Source organism: Mirounga leonina, unplaced genomic scaffold (assembly GCF_011800145.1).
Source record: "Mirounga leonina isolate KUSES-001 unplaced genomic scaffold, KU_Mleo_1.0 Mir_125, whole genome shotgun sequence".
NCBI lineage: Eukaryota > Metazoa > Chordata > Mammalia > Carnivora > Phocidae > Mirounga > Mirounga leonina.
The window spans coordinates 58,601,904-58,622,227 of NW_023270305.1; the positions used below are offsets into that span (position 1 = coordinate 58,601,904).

Sequence of the window (20,324 nt, forward strand, 5' to 3'; positions counted from 1 at the left end):
ATCTAATACTAAAACTTATGAGTCTCAGAGACAAAGAGAAAATCCTGAAAGCAGCTCGGGAGAAGAGATATGTAACCCACAATGGTAGAAATATTAGATTGGCAACAGACCTATCCACAGAGATCTGGCAGCCCAGAAAGGACTGGCATGATATATTCAGAGTGCTAAATGAGAAAAATATGCAGCCAAGAATTCAATGACAGCCTAGCTGGATATAGTAAATAGAAGGAGAGATAAAAAGCTTCCAGGACAACCAAAAACTAAAGGAATTTGCAAACATGAAACCAGCCCTACAAGAAATCTTGAAAGGGGTCCTCTAAGCAAAGAGAGAGCCTATAAGTAACATAGACCAGAAAGGAACACAGACAATATACAGTAACAGTCACCTTACAGGCAACACAATGGCACTAAATTCATATCTTTCAATAGTTACCCTGGATGTAAATGGGCTAAATGCCCCAATCAAAAGACACGGGCTACCAGATTGGATAAAAAAACAAGACCCATTGATATGCTTTCTGCAAGAGACTCATTTTAGACCCAAAGACACCTCCAGATTTAAAGTGAGGGGGTGGAAAACCATTTACCATGCTAATGGACACCAAAAGAAAGCTGGGGTGGCAATCCTTATATCAGACAAATTAGATTTTAAACCGAAGACTATAATAAGAGATGAGGAAGGACACTATATTATATTTAAAGGGTCTACCCAACAAGAAGTTCTAACAATTATAAATATCTATTCCCCTAACATGGGAGCAGCCAATTATATAACCCAATTAATAACAAAGAAATACATTGACAACAATACAATAATAGTGGGGAACTTTAACACCCCCCTCACTGAAATGGACAGATCTAAGCAAAAGATCAACAAGGAAATAAAGACTTTAAATGACACACTGGACCAGATGGACTTCACATATATTCAGAACATTCCATCCCAAAGCAACAGAATACACATTCTTCTCTAGTGCCCATGGAACATTCTCCAGAATAGATCACATCCTAGGTCACAAATCAGGTCTCCACCAGTACCAAAAGACTGGGATCATTCCCTGCATATTTTCAGACTACAATGCTTTGAAACTAGAACTCAATCACAAGAGGAAAGTTGGAAAGAACTCAACATGGAGGCTAAAGAGCACCCTACTAAAGAATGAATGGGTCAACCAGGAAATTAAAGAAGAATTGAAAAAAATTCATGGAAACAAATGAAAATGAAAACACAACTGTTCAAAATCTTTGGGATGCAGCAAAGGTGGTCCTAAGAGGAAAGTATATAGCAATACAAGTGTTTCTCAAGAAACAAGAAAGATCTCAAATACACAACCTCACCCTACACCTAAAGGAGCTGGAGAAAGAACAGCAAATAAAGCCTAAACCCAGCAGGAGAAGAGAAATAATAAAGATCAGAGCAGAAATCAATGAAATAGAAACCAAAAGAACAGTAGAACAGATCAACGAAACTAGGAGCTGGTTCTTTGAAAGAATTAACAAGATTGATAAACCCCTGGCCAGACTTATCAAAAAGAAAAGAGAAATGACCCAAATCAACAAAATCATGAATGAAAGAGGAGAGATCACAAACACCACCAAAGAAATACAAACAATTATAAGAACATATTATGAGAACTCTATGCCAGCAAATTAGATAATCTGGAAGAAATGGATGCATTCCTAGAGATGTATCAACTACCAAAACTGAACCAGGAAGAAACAGAAAACCAGAACAGACCTATAACCACTAAGGAAATTGCAGTCATCAAAAATCTCCCAACAAAAGCCCAGGGCCAGATGGCTTCCCAGGGGAATTCTACCAAACATTTCAAGAAGAATTAATACCTATTCTTCTGAAACTGTTCCAAAAAATAGAAATGGAAGGAAAACTTCCAAACTCGTTTTATGAGGCCACCATTACCCTGATCCCCAAACCAGACAAAGACCCCATCAAAAGGGAGAATTACAGACCAATATCCTTGATGAACATGGGTGCAAAAATTCTCACCAAAATACTAGCCAATAGGATCCAACGGTCCATTAAAAGGATTATTCACCACGACCAAGTGGGATTTATCCTTGGGCTGCCAGTTTGGTTCAACATCCGCCAATCAATCAATGTGATACAATACATTAAAGAAAGAACAAGAACCATATAATCCTCTCAATAGATGCAGAAAAAGCCTTTGACAAAGTACAGCATCCTTTCTTGATCAGAACTCTTCAGAGTATAGGGATACAGGGTACATACCTCAAGATCATAAAAGCCATCTATGAAAAACCCACAGCGAATGTCATTCTCAATGGGGAAAAACTGAGAGCTTTCACCCTAAGCTCAGGAACACGGCAGGGGTGTCCACTATCACCACTGCTATTCAACATAGTACTAGAAGTCCTAGCCACAGCAATCAGACAACAAAAAGAAATCAAAGGCATCCAAATCGGCAAAGAAGAAGTCAAACTGTCACTGTTTGCAGATGATATGATACTTTATGTGGAAAACCCAAAAGACTCCACCCCAAAACTGCTAGAACTCATACAGGAATTCAGTCAAGTGGCAGGATATAAAATCAATGCACAGAAATCAGTGGCATTCCTATACACCAACAACAAGACAGAAGAAAGAGAAATTAAGGCGTCAATCCCATTTACAATTGCACCCAAAACCACAGGATACCTAGGAATAAATCTAACCAAAGAGGCAAAGAATCTGTACTCAGAAAACTATACAATACTCATGAAAGAAATAGAGAAAGACACAAAGAAATGGAAAAACGTTCCATGCTCATGGATTGGAAGAACAAATATTGTGAAGATGTCAATGCTACCTAGAGCAATCTACACATTCCCTATCAAAATACCATCCACTTTTTTCAAAGAAATGGAACAAATAATCCTAAAATTTGTATGGAACCAGAAAAGACCCCGAATAGCCAGAGGAATATTGAAAAAGAAAAGTAAAGCTGGTGGCATCACAATTCTGGGCTTCAAGCTCTATTACAAAGCTGTCATCATCAAGACAGTATGGTACTGGCACAAAAACAGACACACACATCAATGGAACAGAATAGAGAGCCCAGCAATGGACCCACAACTCTATGGTCAACTCATCTTCCACAAAGCAGGAAAGAATGTCCAATGGAAAAAAGACAGTCTCTTCAACAAATGGTGTTGGGAAAATTGGACAGCCACATGCAGAAGAATGAAACCGGACTATTTCCTAACACCACACACAAAAACAGATTCAAATGTTTGAAAGACCTAAATGTGAGACAGGAGTCCATCAAAATCCCAAAGGAGAACACAGGCAGCAACCTCTTCGACCTCAGTTGCAGCAACTTCTTCCTAGAAACATTGCCAAAGGCAAGGGAAGCAAGGGCAAAAATGAACTATTGGCACTTCATCAAGATAAAAAGCTTTTGCACAGCAAAAGAAACAGTCAACAAAACCAAAAGACAACTGACAGAATGGAAGAAGATATTTGCAAATGATATACCAGATAAAGGGCTAGTATGCAAAATCTATAAAGAACTTATTAAACTCAACACCCAAAGAACAATCCAATCAAGAAATGGGCAGAAGACAGGAACAGACATTTTTCCAAAGAAGACATCCAAATGGCCAACAGACACATGAAAAAGTGCTCAACATCGCTCAGCATCAGGGAAATCCAAATCAAAACCTCAATGAGATACCACCTCACCCCAGTCAGAACGGCTAAAATTAACAAGTCAGGAAACAACAGATGTTGGTGGGGATGCGGAGAAGGGGGAACCCTCCTACACTGTTGGTGGGAATGCAAGCTGGTGCAGCCACTCTGGAAAACAGTATGGAGGTTCCTCAAAAAGGTGAAAATAGAGCTACCCTACAACCCAGCAATTGCACTACTGGGTATTTACCCCAAAGATACAAATGTAGGGATCCGAAGGGGTACGCGCACCCCTATGTTTATAGCAGCAATGTCCACAATAGCCAAACTGTGGAAAGAGCCAAGAGGTCTATCAACAGATAAATGGATAAAGAAGATGTGGTATATATGTACAATGGAATATTATGCAGCCATCAAAAGGAATGAAATCTTGCCATTTGCAACGATGTGGATGGAACTGGAGGGTATTATGCTGACCGAAATAAGTCAATCAGAGAAAGACTTGTATCATATGATTTCATGGATATGAGGAATTCTTAATCTCAGGAAACAAACTGAGGGTTGCTGGAGTGGTGGCGGGTGGGAGGGATGGGGTAGCCGGGTGATGGACATTGGGGAGGGTATGTGCTATGGTGAGCGCTGTGAATTATGTAAGACTGTAGAATCACAGAGCTGTACCTCTGAAACAAATAATACACTGTATGTTAAAAAAAAAAAAAAAAGAAGATAGTAGGAAGGGAAAAATGAAGGGGGGAAATCGGACGGAGAGATGAATGATGAGAGACTATGGACTCTGAGAAACAAACTGAGGTTTCTATAGGCGAGGGGGCTGGGAGGATGGGTTAGCCTGGTGATGGATATTAAAGAGGGCAGGTACTGAATGGAGCACTGGGTGTTATACACAAACAATGAATCATGGAAACTATGTCAAAAACTAATGATGTAATGTATGGTGATTAACATAATAAAAAAAAGGCAAATAGTGATAATCCTACCTCCTGCTTCACAAGTTTGGTTTATCTTTTGTTTTTATTATATTACCTTAAACTCTCAAATCAGGATTCAGTGGTGGTGAGAGCAGATATCCCTATCTTGTTCATACCTTGAATTGGATTTGCCTTTGGTATTTTGCCAATATCATTTTGATGTTAGCTTAATGTATTCTTTGTCCTTTCCATATGAAGTCCTTCCAAAACTAGATGGCCAGTACTCCCTGGCAAATTCCGGGGAATCTGGGTCTGTACCAGTGTGGACACCACTATATATAAACGATAATCCAAAACAAAAATACACACAACACCCCACCAACTCTCAATTGGATAAATTGCTCAAGATTCAGAGTCATTGCCAGTTGTAGGACTTCACATGACTGCACCCCATTTCTTTTCCTTCAAGCCCGACGCAATCCAGAAGTAAGGCTGTCCGGGCAGCACATGGTGGTCATAGACGTTATCTTCTATTTTTCTGTTTCCTTTGTTCTTTTTAGTGGAGGAACAGAAGTTTATGATTGGCACATAAATAAGCATTTTGTAAGAGAGGACTCATCAGATTTTAAGATTTATAGCCCATGTTCTATACAGTTTTTGTACATGTTTGTTTCATTTCACAGCCACAACAAAATTTGAACATGAAATTTGCCTACCGGTGGGGTGAAGCATTGTCACTACTAGTCAGGAGAACCAGTGATCAGAAACAGCTTTGTCAGTCACAGATAAGGTCATCAGATGACCTCTGACAAGGCAGGGGTGGTGTCTATTTCATTTGTGATAATGTATCACCATGGACAGGTGCACAGTAAGTGCCCAGTAGATATTTGATGTATTAAATTGATTCAAAGATGTACAGAAGAGTTTTCTGAAATCAGATCATTGGAAAATGGATATTATAGAATTCAGATTATATATAATTTTAAGAATTTTTTAAAAGATTTTTTTCTATTTATTTGACAGAGAGAGACACAGTGAGAGAGGGAACACAAGCAGGGGGAGTGGGAGAGGGAGAAGCAGGCTTCCTGTGGAGCAGGGAGCCCAATGCGGGGCTTGATCCCAGGACCCTGGGATCATGACCTGAGCCGAAGGCAGACGCTTAACGACTGAGCCACCCAGGCGCCCTATACTTTTTAAGATTTTATTTATTTATTTGACAGAGAGAGACACAGCAAGAGGGGGAACACAAGCAGGGGGAGTGGGAGAGGGAGAAGCAGGCTTCCCGCTGAGCAGGGAGCCCAATGCGGGGCTCGATCCCAGGACCCTGGGATCATGACCTGATCCGAAGGCAGACGCTTGATGACTGAGCCACCGAGGTGCCCCAATTTTAAGAGTTTTAACAAGGAAATTAATATTTATTTGTCGCCTTCCTGACAGAAAATAATGCTCACAGTGTCAGGAATTTTCTCTAATTCTTTAACTACTGTAGACATCATTATCTTCAGGCTGTCAAGGTGTTCTGAGAGGTTGAAGAATTTGCCACAGGTCCTGAAGCCAGGTCCCCTCATTCCATTCTAGGGTGCTAACTTCTGTGACAAAATGAGTTTGGCCTTACCCCTGACCATCCAACCTAAAGTGCCCTATCTCATTTACTCTCCATCATCCTATATATCTCCTTCTCATCATTTTTCACGATTATCTTATTTGTGTACTTATTAATTACCCAGTTCCCTTGAGAGATGTCAGGGTATGCAAGTAGATAATTTATCCAGCTTGTTCACAGCCATAGCCTTGTGCCTACAACATGGCAGGTGCTCAATGAATATTTTTTGAATGCACTGAATGAATGAGTGAATGAAGGAAAGGACTCGTGATTTTTTTTTAAAACTAGGGGAAAATTAACCTAAGTAAAGAGAATGTATACAGGGTGAGCTAGTAAGGTGGAGAAATAATAGCCCAGAATTTAAGAGCACATGGTTCCTTTGTCTCCTACTCCTTGATTAAAATTCTACTCACTGTTTTCAAATGTGGCACTATTCCTACACAAGCTACATGATCATCAAACTATATTCTCTTTCGAATCTTTTCCACTAAATGTTTTTTTTTCCCTAGAATTATGAGCACACAAGGAACATAAAAAGGTCATGTAATCCATTATCCAAACAAAGGCTGGCCCAGAACACAGAAAAAAAAAATCTCAGATTCAAGTAAAAGTGTTATTTCCACCAATCAGTTCAACCTTTCTAAGGGCCCAGAATTAAAGAACTTGAAGTTGTGGGTCTGGGCCTCAGCCTTGCTTTATTCTATAGAGGACAGAGTACACCCAGCCAACTATCTTGAAAATACACTTCTTTGTCATTATAAGCACTACATAAAACAAACCAGATGGATTAGAGCAAATCTCTTGTCACTATTCAATGAACAACTCAAGCTTTATGCTTTGTTCATAACAGAGTAAACATTTAAAAATGTGTTTATTGGGAGTTTTTCATGGTACCATAAATGCTTTGATGTATCATGATAAACATCAGTATAACACTGTATATGCACTTCAACAAGAGAGAACTAGCTCGAAAAACACTTGAAGTCTATGTGACAGAATTTCACATGGCCAATAAAAATCCTATTTTAGAAGAATATTTAAGAAGTGGGGAATGCTTTCCACTCATCTTTGCATCAGTGATGGTCCTTCCAAGGAAGGCACAGCACACTCAAATGGGGTGACCACGCTAAGTGACTGCTTACAAAGGACTGATCAGGGATAGAAGAAACCACCGAGAGAGGGTGAAGCACACCAGGCTTGGCAATGCTGGAGAGCTGCTGTTGTGTGGTCACTACATACGTCTACAAAACTTACAACAGATATTTCTCTTCCCCTTCCCTTGTAATTCTATTAATCCTCACTGGGATGCACATGTACCGGAAAGAAGGTTGGTGCCCTTGGCTACACATTCCATTGGATGGTGTAAGGACTGAGGGCACGGGCTGTTGTTACAAAGTCTGTTCCCACTTCAGTATGATCAGGGTGACAGTAAGTCGATGCCAGTTAGTTTAACTTTAAAGGCTGGGGCTGGTCAGGTAACTTGCTATCAACAATCACAGTCCAGAGCGGTCAGTTGATGTTATAAAAAAGACAACGTTCCTGAGGCAGCTTCTATACATCCTTCTGCTCTTCACACCAATGAATGCCACTTTGCTACCTAGTTGCTATTTTATCACAAACCAGTTTTTCCTGGTGAATTGGTGACTTGTTCACTGGCATGACAAATGTTCAAAATGAGTTATCACTGGTGAAATTAAAGGTATTCAAAGTATGTGGATTAGCTCAAATGGCTTAGAAAACCTCCTCTATCTTTGCACAAATATAGGGATGACACGAGGGGTTTGACTCTAACTGGTCCATATGAACTACTGGTTTTAGAGGAGTTGTGACTACAAGATTTTTTTTTTGCCCTGAGAATGTAGTCTGTCTTTAATAAACTTTGCTTACGAGATAAAGTCAAAGCACTTACAAGAACAGGGCACTGGAATTCCAGTGGGTTTACAGAAAGTTTGAATGAACTGCTTTGGGCTACTTGCTAATGAATACTTAATAAAAACCTGCATGTGTGCCTGAATTTTGCCTGAAACCTGCTGCTACTACTGGTAGCATGTGTGTGAGAGTAACTAACCATACCAGCCCCCTGATAGCTATCATTATTCACCACAAAGAACACAAGAGTCGTGCATGTCTAAATTGACTGAGACTCAATTCGCAACGTGTATTCTGTTAGCCAGGCCAAATCTAGGACACTGAAAGAGTGGATATTATTCTTATCCTTCTAGAACAATATATTTATTCAGAATTGATTTACAAGAATATTTTCACATTCTATATTTTGGAGTAAATATATTGATTTCTTCATGTAAAAATTTCTCCCTTTCATTCTACTTTACTAATTCATTCATTATAATAAATTGTACTAAGTGTTGGCTAATCGATGTTCTTCATCAGAGGTCAGGAAACTATAGCTTGAGGGCAAAATCTGGCCTGCCATCTGTTTGTATCTAGCCCACAAGCAAGGATGGTTTTTACAAATTAAAAAGGTTAAGGCTACAGCATTATTTACAATAGCCAAATTACAAAAGCAGCCTAGGTGCCCATTGATAGATGAATGAATAAAGATGTGATGTGATATATATATGTATACATATATAACAGATCATATATATATATAACAGATTATATAACAGAATATTACTCAGCCATATAAAAGAATGAAATCTTGCCATTTCCAACAACATGGATGGATCTAATGCTAAGTGAAAGAAGTCAGAGAAAGACAAATACCATGTGATTTCACTTCCATATAGAATTTAAGAAATCAAGCAAATGAACAAAGAAAAAAAGAGATAAGCCAATAAACAGACTCTTGACTACAAAGAACAAAATGATTGTTCCTGAGGGGAGGTGGGTGGGGGATTGGATGAAATAGGTGATGGGGATTAAGAGTACAGCTATCATGATGAGCACAGAGTAATGTACAGAATTGTTGAATAACTATATTGTACATCAGAAACAAATATAACACCATATGTTAACTATACTGGAATTTAAAAATATGTATTATATTGGGAAGCCAAGTGCTTATTTTGACTATTTTATTAGAGCATATATTAAAAAATAAGTACATAAAGCTATCCAAAAAAAAAAAAGGTTAAGAAAAAAGACTAATAGGGGCGCCTGGGTGGCTCAGTCAGTTAAGCAGCTGCCTTCGGCTCGGGTCATGATCCTGGGGTCCTGGGATCGAGCCCCACGTCCGGCTCCCTGCTCAGCGGAGAGCCTGCTTCTCCCTCTCCCTCTGCCTGCTGCTCTGCCTACTTGTGCTCTCTATCGCTCTGTCAAATAAATAAATAAAATCTATTAAAAAAAGAAAGAAAGAAAAAAGTCTAATAATCATGACCTATAAAAATTACGTGAAATTCAGATTTCAGTGTCCATATAGCTTTATTGGAACACAACTTCATTCATTTGTTTACCTATTGTCTATGGCTGTTTTTGAGCTATGAGAAAAAAGTTGAGTAATTGTGACGGAGACTAGTTGGTCCATTAAGCCTAAAATACCTGTTATCTGGTCCTTTACAGGGAAAAAAATTGCTGAGCCCCTTCCCTTGATAATGGGCATATACCATTGAACCAACTAGAATATAGGCTCAATTCTCATGGAGCTTAGATTCTGGAAGGAGACAGAGGAAAACAAACACAAAAATACCCAATGACACTACGTGTCTAGGCTAGGGTGACAGAGAGCGACACCAGGCCTACTCAGATGGAGTGCCCCACAAATGTCTGAGGAAGGGATACTTGAATGGAGCACTAAATGACAACGGAATAACCTTGTGAAGATGGGGACCCTCCAAACTTTCAGTATTTGGGGAGCAAGATGATGGCCAATGGAGTAGGTGCATGGCCAGTGGGGAGAAGGGGATAGAAAAGCGTATGTACTCCCCATGCCTCTAGAGATTGTCAGGGACACTAACAATCTCCCTGGAACTTGGTGAGAGCAGCTGAAGAGTCATTAGTAACCACCACTTGGCCAATGTCAAAGACACGGTGTCACCATGGCAGACAGGCTGAGAATTTGCACAATTTCCCTCCATTCACGTTCCCAAAAAAGGCAGCAACTCATCTGCAAAATTACCCTCTTCCTTCCACTTTTTTCATCTCTAAAGTGTCTGGAAATGATACAAGCAACTCAGTGGACGTCAGTCAAGGTAACATGTAAGCCTTGCAACATGCGAGGTCTGCGAGCTACCAACTACAGACAGAGGAGCCGAGGGCTGACTGCAGGGCAGTTCCCCACACACACACCCCAACTCCGGCTCACTGTTCCTAGTCCACAAAGGGAAGCTGACTTGGTTTCCACACCCATGGGTTATAGACACTCTTGGGTGTTGCAGATTTGGGGAGATAAAAGAAATTTAACCCAGGCCATCACTGCAGTTGCTACAAATGTGTTCACAAATAAAAACACATGATCATACTCAACAACTTCAATGTGAAAAGCTTTACTTAAAATATAGGACTTTTGTGTATCCCTTTGCAAACATTTACATATATTTTTAATGAGTATGGTTGGAGGGAATATGAATTTTTAAAACCAATACTCCTCTTAGTACAAAGAACTCAGCACCCTTTTTAAGAAAAACAAGCTTCTCAAAAGAGAAGAAATGTAATTAGAAATGTATTAAGGCCTAAAAAGCTGTTTTTAACTTGTTTCCTAAGAAACCAAAAATAGAATTGACAAGTCTAACTTCCAAAGAGGCTTAGATCTACTTAGTCTATTATTAAATTTTCCAGTTCAGATTTTTAGAATCACTAACTTAAGGGGTGAAGAAATCTCTTACATGAAATAAAATTAAGTTCCCTGGTTAATTTTGTTTATAATTCCTCTACTCATGAAAACTGACCTTCACGAACAAAGAAAGAGCACTATTGCTCTCCAGCAGGGTAATAACATATTTAGCAACCACTAACACATTGCAATTCTTACATAACCACAAGTGACATCAAGAGAGTCTGCTCAATTTATGCAAAGAAAAATTCCTGGCAGCTAAAGTTACTTATTTTTTATAAATTCGGTCATCGGAAATGAAAACCCTCAATAGATAGGAAACAATCAACTCGTCCTTCTACAATAGTTCCTATTCTAATTGGTATCTTCAGTGTGAGAGGGACACTTGTGACTGAAAACTGAGCTCCTGTATCTTTATAGTTCTTTTAAGTAGTTTTGTGACACTGAAAGGGCCCAAATTTGGGGCTGGTACAGAGCAGACATGAAGGAAAGCCAGCAGGAAACCTTGGGAATACAAGACCCACCCATAAGCTTCAAAAGCCAGCATGCTCGGCCTCATGTAACTGCTCCACTCCCCTCACTAACAACCTATAGGAAGAGGAGCAGTAAAAGGTTAACCATGACTGCATAACTATGTTCCATTCCAGGAGTTCAGAAGCTTCAGATAAAGTCAAGAGACCAAGAATATAAAAGACATAACCTCCTTCCTGTGGCTTGTCCAAATCCTAACCTTTCCTTCTCAAATCCCCCATTCAGAATCCCTGTTCTCAAGATCTTCTTTTCAAAATCTAGCCAGAGATGTGAATATGCTTCTACCCATCAGAGAGATTATGTCTGGTCTATGGCAAAAAGTGTTTTGGGGGCATCTGGGCGGCTCAGTCAGTGAAGCATCGGACTCTTGATTTCAGCTCCTGATTTCGAGGTCCTCCGATCAAGCCCCGTGTTGGTCTCTGCACTCTGCATGGAATCTGCTTGAGATTCTCTCTCTCCCACTCCCCCCACTTGTGTGCTCTCTCTCACACTCTCTAGAATAAAATGTTTTTAAAAAGTGTTTTTGAGGGGCGCCTGGGTGGCTCAGTCATTAAGCGTCTGCCTTCGGCTCAGGTCATGATCCCAAAGTCCTGGGATCCAGCCCCACATCGGGCTCCCTGCTCCACAGAAAGCCTGCTTCTCTCTCTCCCACTGCTTGTATTCCCTTCCTAGCTGTGTCTCTGTGTCAAATAAATAAAAATCTTCTAAAAAAATAGTGTTTTTGATAAAATATAACTGTATTTGGGGGTAAAAGTTTGCCAACTGTATATAACGGACAATCAAATATCATTAAGTATCACCAAATTATAAAAAGACAAAAACTGGAGCCAGATTCCTCCCTAGGGGCTTCTTAGGAGGATGAAGAACAGCTGGACCCCCTCCCAGGCTTTAAAAGCAAAAGGGGTGCCTGGGGGGGTCTCAGTCAGTTGAGCGACTCTTTATTCTGGCTCGGATCATGATACCAGTGTCGGGAGACGGAGGTCACAATGGACTCTGTCCTCAGTGTGGAGTCTGCTTGAGATTCTCTCTCTCCCTCTCCCACTGCCTCTGCCCCTTCCCCTGCTGCACACTCTCTCGGATGTGCACACTCTCTCTAAAACAAATAAATCTTTAAAAAAAAGAAAAAAGAAAAAAGAAAAGGAGAAGGGAGGCAAGTTACAGGGACCTGCAAGGATAGCCTCCCAAGGGCTCACAAGCATATTCTTGGGGAACAGACTACTCACCTAACAGTGAACACGGAGATCTCAGAATATAAAAACTGACTTCTGCTTCATTTAACCCAAAGTCAGACACAGACACATTGGGGAATGAGGAAAGCTAAGTGTGGTATAAGCAGTGTAACAGTTACCTCTTCATCTATCATAATAGAACATCAATAGAGATATATATACTTTATACTTGAAGTATACTTTAAGGATATTACTTAGAAATTCAAAGGAACACCCAAAGAAATCATTAAAACAATTGTTGAGGAGTAGGATGGGATGGTTTGAAGAGGGGAGGCTGCTGTTTGTTATTTTTAGCACTATTTCACTTTTAAAATAAGGGCAGTTCTTTTATTTAAAAACAAAATTAACTTATAAAAACACAAGACAGTAGTTTTCCTTAGCGGGAAAAAAAACAACTATTAATTTTTGTGGGCCTTTCCTGTGAGCTGTTTGCCAAAAATGTCTAGAGTAACACAGATAGAGCTGGTAGACTATAGCTAGTTTGAAGTCAAATTCCTAGAGGTTGAAGACTGTCTAGTAATTTTTCTGATATAAGGGCCAGATTAAAGTATGTGTTTATGTCAGTGGTGCCCATATTTTAGAAATGGTTAAATGTCTGCCTTCAGCTCAGGTCGTGATCGTGGGGTCCTGGGATCGAGTCCCGCATCGGGCTCCTTGCTCGGTGGGGAGCCTGCTTCTCCCTCTCCCTGCCGCTCTCCCTGCGTGTGTGCATGCTCGCCTGCACTCTGTCAAATTAATAGGAAAGAAAGAGAGAGAAAGAGAAAAAGAAAGAAATGGAAGGTTGGGGGGAGAAGGGAAAGGCTCTCATGGGCATGACCGCAAATTTACAGAAACCAGTAAGAGCCAGGCAGACCCAACAAGTCAAGAAGAATACCATAGAAGGACTGAAGAACTCAAGAACACAGTGATCATTAGGCCTTAGCACAAATGACGCCACACACATTGACTGGCCCTGGAACAGTCATTGCTGAAATTACAGACTGGAGTTGTCCAGAAGAGGCTAACATCTGCCCAACAGCTTCCAACTGGGGTGGGGGTGGGGGGAGAGAGGTAAAAGGATGAATGTAATACACTTTAGTAGTTTACAAAGAAGAGCATCTAAAATTGTTTAGGTAAACAAAACAAAACAAAAAGCAAAAACCACAAACCACACCACCTCTAACATTCCTAATTGGCCCCTTCAGCAGCAAAATCAAGTTTTACAAATCCCAACAGGTTTAAAGGGATGGAAACTGGTGCCAAAAATAAAGTTTTGGATCATCATACCCGTGTTTCACCTTGGTTGCCCATTTCATATGCCATTTAATTGAATGCGTGGGATACAAATTTTGCCTTTCTCATCCTTAGATCTCCAGAAAACTGCAATACTTCAAATTTCATTCCAATGGTTACAGATACAGCCAGACTACAACTAATGTATTATCTCTAATAATCATCCTCTCCAGTACTGGTGTCTTACCATCCATGTTACCTTTTCCCAACAGATGTTTTATATTCATTTTCACAGTTCTTCTTTATTAAATGGAATTTCTTACTTTAATTCAGTGATTACCATATGTATTTTTTTAATAACTGCAGATATAGAATAACTGATTCTATTACACCTGTCTAAATATTATCCTAGTAATGTGTGTGAAGTTATATTATTAACACTTCCCTTGGTAATATCCCATTACTTTTGACGGTCCCTAATTGACCATTCGTGTTGCTTTTTTCCTTTATTGAATATTTTGATGTAGCAGATTCGACACAGAGGTTTTGTCTGGGGCATGTTTGGATAGAGCCAACAGCAGAGTGGACAGTTTTGAGAGGTCTATACCAAAATATAAAAACACTTTATTATAAATTACAATAATACTAGGGGTGGGGGAAATGGGATGGCATGAGGCTCTGGGATGGCACAGAGATGAGGAGAGTTTCTGGTCTGCATATAATATGGTAAATTTTTTTTAATTGGCTTGCGGGGCACCTGGGTGGCACAGTTGGTTAAGTGTCCAACTCTTGCTTTCGGCTCAAGTTGCGATCTCAGGGCTGTGAGATTGAGCCCAGCGTTGAGCTCCATGCTCAGTTCAGAGTCTGCTTAAGACTCTCTCCTTCTGCCTGTCCCACCCCCCCACACAAACACACTCTCTCTCTCTAAAATAAATAAATCTTAAAACAAAACAAAACAAAAATTGGCTCGTTATTTAGAACTTAACAAAATATTCCAGACTCAAAACAACTACATCCGTACAGAATGACAACAGACCATTAGCCATTACTCTCTTTAGGTATCTCCCATGCAACTCCCTCTCTCACAGGCTTCCTCATGACAGTCTGAAGTACTGGACATAAAATTACAGGCATCACAACATTTATACTTCAAATACTTCACTATACAGCTCTGAAAAACAAAGTCCTTTCCTACATAACCATGATATTACTATCATACCTAACAAATTTAACATGAATTCCTTAAGGTTCTTTAGTTCCCAGGCCATATTCAAATGTCCCCCAACAGTCCCTCAAGTATCTTTCACAGCTGGTCTAACCAAACCAAGAAAAAAAAAATTAGTATCTATATTTTTGACAAATCTAGAAAAATATTACAACTATGAAATCTAGAGGTAAGTGTTCATTACGCTATTCCCCCAGTTTCTATTCATTTGAAAATATTTATAATATAATGTCTAAAGTAATTACATCATTATGTTTTTGCACATTTGTCTATATACGTCTCAATCATGTTACTGAGCCCTGTCCTGTTCAATACAGTCATCAATTACTTGAGCAATGATACAGAAATAGGTTTGTCAAATTTCTCGTTGGTGAGCTGGGAGAAATAATGGATGTGTTGGATAATTGAATTATCCAGAAAAATGTTCTGACTAATTGTAACAAGAATTGGTGGAACAAGTGGTGATACATTGGGTATATTTTAATGTTCAGCCAAAGCTGGAAGCAGAAAGACAACAGATGTAGTAATGAGGAAGGGACCTAAGCATTGCCATCTAGCTTTTGTGATGGCTACAACAAATGGAACTGGTGGAAGCATTTGAAAAAAAAAGGGGGGGGGGAATCCTTTATCAAGAGGGGCCACTGCCCTTCCCTGCCTGTGAGTTCTGTCAGCTTCACATTACCAGGGATACTGGGATGGTCAATGTCCAACTAAGAAATGGAACAAAGGGGTGGTATGAAAGGCGGGAATAAAAAAGCCAAACTGCTGTAAAAATCTGCATGGGTCTGTGGTTCTGGGAACACTTCAAGATGAGAAACAAGGCAGCCTACCTACTTGCTAGTGAGAAGGTGAGTACTGGTCAGGCATCTAATTCAGGTCCTTGGTCTGGCCCACAATCAGATTCCCTAGTTCTGTGTTTGGCAGATTTCACAAGGATAGAAGGGTCAGCCAAACTGGAGATGTGGACATGTTTGAGCAATAATAAAATATCGCAGTATCAGAATGAATGTCACCTCAGCCTATAGGAAGTGACAAGGGAAGCAGGAGGGTCTCAGTTTCTGAGAAGGGTGAAGTCCTTTACACAGCTCCCAAGACGCTTTGGGGTCAAATCCTCATCTTGCTTCAGCCTGTATACATATTCTCTGTTCATTTGTCCATCTCTCCTCAAGTCTTTGAGGGCAGAGACTACATTACTCATCTCTGTATCCATAGCTCCATCACTCTACCTGATTGATATACAGTAGATACTTCATGGAATGAATGAATGTTTACCTACAGGAAACAGGCAATCATCAATGCACCAGATCATGTATCCAAGATTTTACATAATGCTCTGGACGCTCTCAAGGCAATATCACAGCCATATGGAAAAGACGCTCTTTTGTCTCCTTGGCTAGCTGACTAGACAGCGTGCCGATCATTGAGGCTGCACCCTCATAAACACAACAATGAGGCACCACTGGTTAAGGCTTCAATTTTGCTATGTAACTGTCTGAACTAAAATGCACGGCAGCAAACTTTAGAAGAGTTCACACTAGTGCGTTTTGGTGTAGTAAGGCATTGTATTTTCTTCAGTAAGTTAGGCTGGGTGGTTCTGACTCAAAACTCTTATAATGGTTCCAGGGATTTTGGGAGAGCTAATGGGCAAATGGCCATTGACTGTCAATAAATATCCCTCTCCCTAAGGTCAAAGGTGCATTGGCTTTCCCCTGGGGTAGAATAGGGAGGGAGACTCTTTGGAAGAGTGGTTCAGAATGCTCTATTCATACCAGGACGACCACCTCCCCCCGCCCCCCCCCCGCCCCAGCCCAAGGCACCTGTGATCAGATCAGACACAGCTTTGTAAACCATCTTATGGACAAGGCATGGTGATACTAGCCATTATTTTCAAGTGCAGTTTCCTTCTGCCTCAAGTTCTAGAGGACTTCTGTTATCTCCAAAGAATAAGAGAGAAAGAAGACAGGGAAAGACAGAGAATGTGTGTGTGTTATGCTAGATTACTTCTCAGGTTCCGTCTAGATTTAATATTTTAAGATGACTGCCTTTAAAATACTACCTAACAGCTTGGGAATTTGTGACTGGCAGTATCCAAAACATACTCATGATTGCAGGAAGGCAGAGCACCATAAAGCGAGATACAAAACCCACAAGATAAATGCAAGTGTAATAAGACATAAATCTCGAACCATTAGAAAAGTAGTATTACTTAACCCACCTAATCTACACAGTGTCTTCAAGATGGTTATGGGGGGAAAAAAGGCTTTTTGCCGCAAGGAGGATCTCAAAAGGATAGACATATAGTCCCCAATGCCCCTAGTTGCCATTTATATGAATTTATCTTAACTTTTTAATCCACTTGTATTTTCAGTTTAGATTGCTCCTTTGCCAAATCTCTTCCTCATATTTCCTGCAGTGTTCTCTCAGGCCTACTGCCAAGGCCACCCAATGCAATCCAACAAGTGTTTGTGCCTCCAGTCTTTGCCATTTCAATTCATCCTGCACAATTTCCTTAATGACTTTTTCTAGATCCTCATGATTGGGTCATTCACACACACCCCGCCCCCCACCAAAGCCTTCTTCAATAGCTCCTTGGTACACAAGGAATTCAAGTCAAAACTCAGAAGCCTGGCAGTTAAATCCTTACCAATCAGGCTCTAGCTCACCTTCATAATGTCCCCAAAACAAGAAGTCTAAACTCTGTGTGGCCTGAACTATTCCTCTGTTCCCACATGGACCAAAGGTTCACTCCAGGAAGCTATACCTTGGCCCATGCCACCTCGTCTTTTGTGGAGTCCCCTTCTTTCATTCTCCTCTAAATAGCCCAATTCTACCCACCCCCAGAGCCCAGACTCCATAGTTTTAACCTCCTCAGCCAATAGCTATCCTTTGGTTTTCTGAGGTTCAACCACTCTTCTTTACCATTTGACAGAATGTTCCCTATATTGGTAATTAACTTTCACAGGCATAGGTTATTTCCTCAGGCAGATTGTAGTCTCCAAGGTCAAGGACTTCAGCTTTTTTTTTTTTTTTTTTATTTCCTTAAGTGCCCAGCTCAAAGCTTCACATGGCAGGTGCTCAATAAATATGGAGCAATGACTGATTCCCAACACTTGTGAACCACTTCTCTTTGGCTGAAATTATTTTGCCTACAAACACCAAACTTCAGAATTGTCTCTCTAGCTTTAACATGCCATGAACGAACGAGTTTCCTCAATTAAAAAAAAGTAATGCAATCCACAAGTGTGTCTGTTGTTTAGCATAGAGGGTCTCAGAGACAGATTCTGGCCAACAATACCCTCTTGTAGCATTTAACAAGGGTGAGTCACAGCATTATATTCTAGAAATCGCCTCTTCACACTGTGACTGATAAGGGAAAACTCAATGATTTTAGGCATACCAAATCAAAAGTATATCTTGATAAATCATAGATGACTCCCATATGTGGGCATGAGTATAGTCAATATCCTAGTCAACATCCTCCCTACTCAAAATTTAATCCATGGACACGAAAAATGCACATCAGCTGGGAGCTTGTTAGAAATGCAGAGTAAGGGGCGCCTGGGTGGCTCAGTTGGTTAAGCGACTGCCTTCGGCTCAGGTCATGATCCTGGAGTCCCGGGATCGAGTCCCACATCGGGCTCCCTGCTCAGCTGGGGGTCTGCTTCTCCCTCTGACCCTCTTCCCTCTCGTGCTCTCTGTCTCTCATTCTCTCTCTCAAATAAATAAATAAAATCTTTAAAAAAAAAAAAGAAATGCAGAGTAATAGGCTCCACCTCAAACTGATTCAGTAAGAATTCTGCCTTTTAACAAAATCCCAAGGTGATTTTAAAAGCACTTGAGAACGCTTAAATGAGCACAGCATCAATGAGTATGGAGTTTTCTCATCTTTTCAAAATAGCTTAGACCAGGGGCTCACACACATTGCCGGACCCTACCCCCAGGGTTTCTGTTTCAGTAGGTCTTAGGTGGGACCCAAGAATAGGCATTTCTAACAAACTTCCAGGTGATGCCAGTGTTGATGCTGCTGGTCCAGGGACCACAACCACTGAGTTGTGCCATCCAAAAATAACATGCTGCCTATTCTGGAAATTTTGCTTCAAGCGTACTCCCAGCAGAAAGAGAATACCGAGCTAGTTACCAGGGAAGACAAAAAGAAGTGGCAGCAAAATATTTCTTTTTTGTTTACAGGAAGGTAGTTGTTAACACACCTTTGTATACAATGGGGTAAAAACAGCAGAAGTTACTATAGCAACAGCTGTGTTCTCCACAAAGTCTTTCTCCACCAACAAAAGGAATCCCACCTTACCTCAATTCTATTTCAACATTGAGACTTATCAGAAACAAAAACCAAGGAAACATCCCACTCATTAAACATTAGGAGATAACAATACAGATTTAAGATGGATTTGAAAATGACTGAGGCCTGGATTTGGATTCTTTGGGCAAGGAACGAAACAAAAATTTAAGTTTTTATCAATATGGCTCTAAAGCAAGAAAAGGAGACTTGAGAAGTGTTTAAAAATACTTACAAATTTTTAAGGTCTTTTTAAAAAGAATCCCAAATACCTTTTCAACAAAGACCCTCAAAATTATAAATAGAACAAAGACATATAAACCAAAGAGCTCCACCTAGAGTTTGAAAGCAGGTTCTCATTACTTAAACACACAAATGACAAAGCACTATTTATCGGTATCTTATCTACGCACTACTTTTCATTGATGTGGAAAAAATATTTTTACAACACCTTTATAAAAAGGGTAACTTTCTCAAGTGTGAAGTAATGTTAACTAGGAGGAGAAGGTAATTTTTTATAATCCTGTCTGTAACCTATTTTTCTAATAATTTGGCAGTTTTGTCACTGTGAATGATTTTAAAAACCAGTCTCCTGGAGCAATTTATTAAAAAGTGGGGATAGTGTTCATCACAGCACAGAGAAGACAGCTTAAAAAATTGACTCTGGGGGCACCTGGTGGCTCAGTCTGTTAAGCATCTGACTCTTGATTTTGGCTCAGTTCATGATCTCACGGTTCTAAGTTCCAGCCACGTGTTGGGCTGCCCAATGTGTGTGGAGCTTAAGATTCTCTCTCTCCCTCTCCTTCTGCCCCTCCCCACCCTTGGGCACACATGCTAAGAAAGAAAAGAGAGAGAAAGGGGGGAGAGAGGGAGAAAGGGGGGAGAGAGGGAGAAACGGGGGGGAGAGAGGGAGAAACGGGGGG

At 40.3% G+C, this 20,324-nt stretch overlaps 1 protein-coding gene across 6 annotated transcripts in view; it reads right to left on the reverse strand.

Moving 5' to 3' along the window:
- The window catches only part of ACYP2 (acylphosphatase 2), a 168,390-nt gene that overhangs the window by 113,533 nt on the left and 34,533 nt on the right, over window positions 1-20,324 (reverse strand). The window lies entirely within an intron of this gene.